Raw genomic sequence first — 4959 nt, 5'->3', positions numbered from 1 at the left:
TATGCATACATACTTACATTGCTACATGCATTTAGGTTACATATACACCTATACAAGTCCGTAGCTGTACTATACGCGTGTGTTACTTAGCTGTACTATACACGTGTGTAACGTAGCTGTACTATACACGTGTGTTACGTAGCTGTACTATACACGTGTGTAACCTAGCTGTACTATACACGTGTGTAACGTAGCTGTACTATACACGTGTGTTACATAGCTATACTATACTATACGTGTATATGCTGGAGCATATGAAAGCAAAAGCTGATCATCACCGCTGAAATGTATGAATACAAATTTCATGTATACTTGCTCAAATGTACAAGTGTAATATACTTCACATATGTAATGTCTTCTGTTTGCAACACTACTGTGTTAGCAGGTGGAACATTGTTACACTATCACTTGAGGCATCATGCAGTTAGTTGTGTAATTTGTAATGTAATTAATAACACTATTTTTCGTTTACACAGTATTATGTTAAGTATACGTATAGATAAACTATGTAGCTGCATACATCACTGCTTAGTGTTGTGTCACTTATAGTATAGTACATTAGTAGTAGTATAGTATATACGGCTATGTTGTTTATAGTATCTATTCAAAGACAGCCAAGCTGTAAAAAAACGTGCTGCCCCCAAAAAGGTCATGGTGAAAATAGATGTGAAATCCAAGGTGGCGGCCAAGAAATGGCTGTGATGGTAGGTTAATGCGACAATTCAGGTGAATTTGGTGCCAAGTGGTAGATATCACTTCTTTTTGTATTTGTATACACCAAAGCCGTCTTATGGCCGGCTTTGGGGTTTTTTAAACTGTTTTTTTTTCTTTACTACAGAGAAAGAAGAAAGACATTCAAAGCAGACTGTTTTATATTATTTTATCAGTAATTTTATATTCAAATTTTGAATTATTACATGCCAGTTCTTTTCTAAGGATAACTTGTTTGTAGCCGATCTCCACTGGGTGACTTGAAATGTAGCTGAACCCTCTACATTGTGACATAAAATGTATAGCTGAACTGTCTATGGGATGATTTGTTTGTAGCTGAACTCTGGCTTATTTCTAGCTGATTTCTCTACCTGATGACTTGTTTAAAGCTGAACCCTCCACAAGGTGATTTGTATGTAACTGAACTCTCTGCAGAGTTATTTCTAGCTGATCTCTCTATAGGGTGACTTGTCTGTAGCTGAACTCTCCAAAAGTTAAAGCGTATTTTTAGCTGAACTCACTACAGGGTGACTTGAATTGTAGTTGAATTCAGTCTGTACAGGATGACTTGTTTCTAGCTGATCTCTCCAGTTTGTAGCTGAACTCACTACAGGGTGGCTTATTTGTAGCTGAACTCTCCACAAGTTAAAACGTATTTTTAGCTGAATTCACTACAGGGTGACTAGAATTGTAGTTGAACTCAGTCTGTACAGGATGACTTGTTTCTAGCTGATCTCTCTATAGTTTGTAGCTGAATTCTCTATTATTTGTAGCCGAGCTCTCTACAGGGTGGCTTATTTGTAGTTAAACTCTCTACAGAGTGATTTGTTTGTAGCTGAACTCTCTACAGAGTAATTTGTTTGTCATTACAGGGTAACTTGTATCTAGCTAATCTCTCTTCAGGGTGACCTGAACTCTTTAAAGGATGGTTTGTTTGTAGCTGAACTCTCTACACTACAGGGTAACTTTTTCTAGCTGATCTCTCTACAGTGTGATCTGTTTGTACCTGATCTCTCTACAGGGTGATTTTTTCATAGCCGAACTCTATATATACAAGGTGACTTGTTTTTAGCTGAAAGGTGACTTGTTTCTGGCTGATCTCTCTACATGGTGCCTTTGTTCTAGCTGATCTTTTTACAGGGTGACTTATTTCTAGCTGATGTCGTAGTTGATCTCTCTACAGGGTGATTTGTGTGTAGCTGAATTCTCTGCAGATTTGTTTGTAGCACTCTCTGCAGGGTGTTTTTGTTTGTAGTTGAACTTCCTACAGGGTAACTTTATATTTCCTCTAGCTGATCTCTCTACAGGCCAAGGTGTAGCTGAACTCACTACAGGATGACTTGTTTCTAGCTGTTCTCTCTACAGGGTGACTTGTTTCTAGCTGATCTCTCTAATTTGTTTGTAGCTGAACTCTCTACAAGGTGACTTGTTTTAAGCTGAACTTTGTACAGGGTGACTTGAGGTACATGTAGTTGAACTTTGTACAGGGTGACTTGTTTCTAGTCCCTCTCTCTCTACAGGGTAACTTGTTTCTAGCTGATCTCTCTACAGGGTGACTTGTTTCTAGCTGATCTTTTCACAGGATGATTTGCTTGTAGCTGAACTCTCTACAGGGAATTTGTTTCTAGCTGTTCTCTCAAGTTTGTAGCTGAACTCTCTACAGGTAGCTGATCTTTCTACAGGGTGAGTTGTTTCTAGCTGATATCACTAGGGTGATTTGTTTTTAGCTGAGCTCTTTACAGGGCGACTTGTTTCTAGCTGATCTCTCTACAGGGTGAGTTTTTTCTAGTTGAACTCTCTACAGGGTGATTTGTTTTTAGCTGATCTCTCTACAGAGTGACTTGTTTCTAGCTGAGCTCTCTACAGGGTGACTTGATTGATAAATGCATGGTTATACCAATAACTCTTAAACGAACACCAACACATGCTAATTACATCCTTCATGGAAAACAACTTACTATGGTCGAGCGTGCCAAATACCTGGGGGTATCAATTGACTCCAAGCTATCTTTTAACCAACACATGGACAATGTGTGCAAAAAGACAAACTCTGTGTTAAGTTTTGTAAGGAGGAATTTCACAAACTGCTCACGTAAAATCAAAGAAGATCTGTATCTTACATACGTCAAATCCACTTTGGAATATGCAGCTACAGCTTGGGCACCTTACATTAGACAATCAATTAACAAACTGGAGTCTGTACAAAGACGAGCAGCTTGTTTTGTGATGCATGATTATTACCAAACTAGCAGTGTATCAAAAATGTTATTATGTCTTAACTGGAATACCATGGAAACACACTTCAAACATCTAAGACTTCAGATGTTGCACAAAATTATTCATAATAGCGTGGATGTCTCACTACCTACCTATATAACATATAGAACAAGGCATACCAGGGGCAGTGATCTTAAATTTATACAGCCATACACAGCTATTGACGCATACAAGTACAGCTTCTTTCCTACTTCAATTCGACTATGGAACTATCTACCTAGAGATACTATAAGTTGCAACAACATATGGATTGGATACTTTTAAGGAACATTTAAATAACACTACATTGTAAATTTTTATAACTTAGCCTTAATTATTACATCTATTGTAACATACTCACTCATGCGAGTTCTATAATAATTGCTTGTATAGCTGAACTCTGTACAAGATGATTTGTTTGTGGCTGAACTCTCTATAGGGTGAATTGGTTTCAAGCTGATCTCTCCACAAGGTTTGCTACAGGGTGACTGAGTCACTAGAGCGATTTATTTGTAGCTGCATGGTGACTGTTTTATTAGAGTATCTCGGCAGCTGAATGCTCTATTAGGATGTAAAGTTAAATTGAAATGATACAAAAACCAAAAATGTTGGTAGGCATTTTTGAAATGATTATGAAACCTCAGTTGTCATGCAAGGGACTAAAGTAAATCAGTTGAGTTCCACTATTATATCTTTATACCAATAAAAGATAATGTAGCAATCTGCACTATCTCAAGGAGGATACAATATGAATACTGATGATAGTATAGCACACATAATGTTATCAATTATCAGAGTCAGTGGAACTTTCTACTGACTGAGTAAGATCACTATTTAGTCTGATAAGGACCTGCATGTATTTCATGTATTTCCCAGGTCTTTCTGAATAACGAAATATTGAAACTATTGCAGGTCAATCTTCAAGACTACTTGCTACACTCACACAGTTAGGGTGCAGGCAATTACTCACCTTGTGCACTGCATGCAGAGCAAAATGCCTATCAGATTGTGTAGTGAGCCCTCCAACATTGTAATGTTTAGCTATAGAAGTTAAACAAACCATGCATGGACACAATGTGCCGGCTCACCAGTCATTAAATACATCATTTACCGCAGGTGACCTCTCTTCTTCATTGTTTTTTAAGAGTCCTAAAATTCCTATTTTTCTTTGTACTTGTATATATACATATTGGCTATATGGCACAGCCTTAGTCAATAAAATTATTATCTATACACAACCAAAACACTGCATGCTCAAGAATATACACAGAACCGATTTGCTGAATATACTAACTGCAATAAAGCTGATAAAATTTCATGTTGCATGTTTGTACCTTGTTACACTCACTCCCTACTAATGTTCAAACCAATAAAATGATTTTCTCTCCACTGCATATTTCTTGCTTCTCTCACTTTAATATAAAGAATTGGTTAGAAGAGGGTGTGGCATGTTTCAGTCATTTCTCACCATTCTTGGTGGTATAAAATTGGGGGATTTGCTAAAGTAGTTTAATGCAATTATTAAGCATCTGAAAATTAAAACACACTCACATACTAAACAATCTTTATAATCACCTTATATTTTGCATAATACTTAAACATTTGGTTTGCTAATAATGAGTCAATAGACATGGTATAGAGAAGGTATAGTGCACGCAGTACAAGATATCTATTGGGCAGTGTGATAATATCTTTGTGGTAATCGTCACTGCTAAGTGCAAGACTTTGTTTGGTGGAGTTAGAGGTTTATTGTAATACTGTTCAACCCTACTTCATCACGCAGACAATGATGTTTATATTATTAACTTCAATAGAGAGTTATTCCTTTGCTAACAGTTTAGCTTTCATTACTTAACTGAGAGCACCATAATTACTTGTCATTACAATGTAGCAAATGCCAGCAGCAAGTTTAGAAGTGACTCTATACTTCTAACACTATATGTATACAGCTAAGTGTATGTATGTGACTATAGTAAGTAGCTAAGTGTATGT

This window comes from Dysidea avara, chromosome 13, assembly GCF_963678975.1.
Source record: "Dysidea avara chromosome 13, odDysAvar1.4, whole genome shotgun sequence".
Taxonomy (NCBI): domain Eukaryota; kingdom Metazoa; phylum Porifera; class Demospongiae; order Dictyoceratida; family Dysideidae; genus Dysidea; species Dysidea avara.
The sequence above is the reverse complement of the archived record's forward strand: the minus strand, read 5'-3'. Positions refer to the sequence as shown.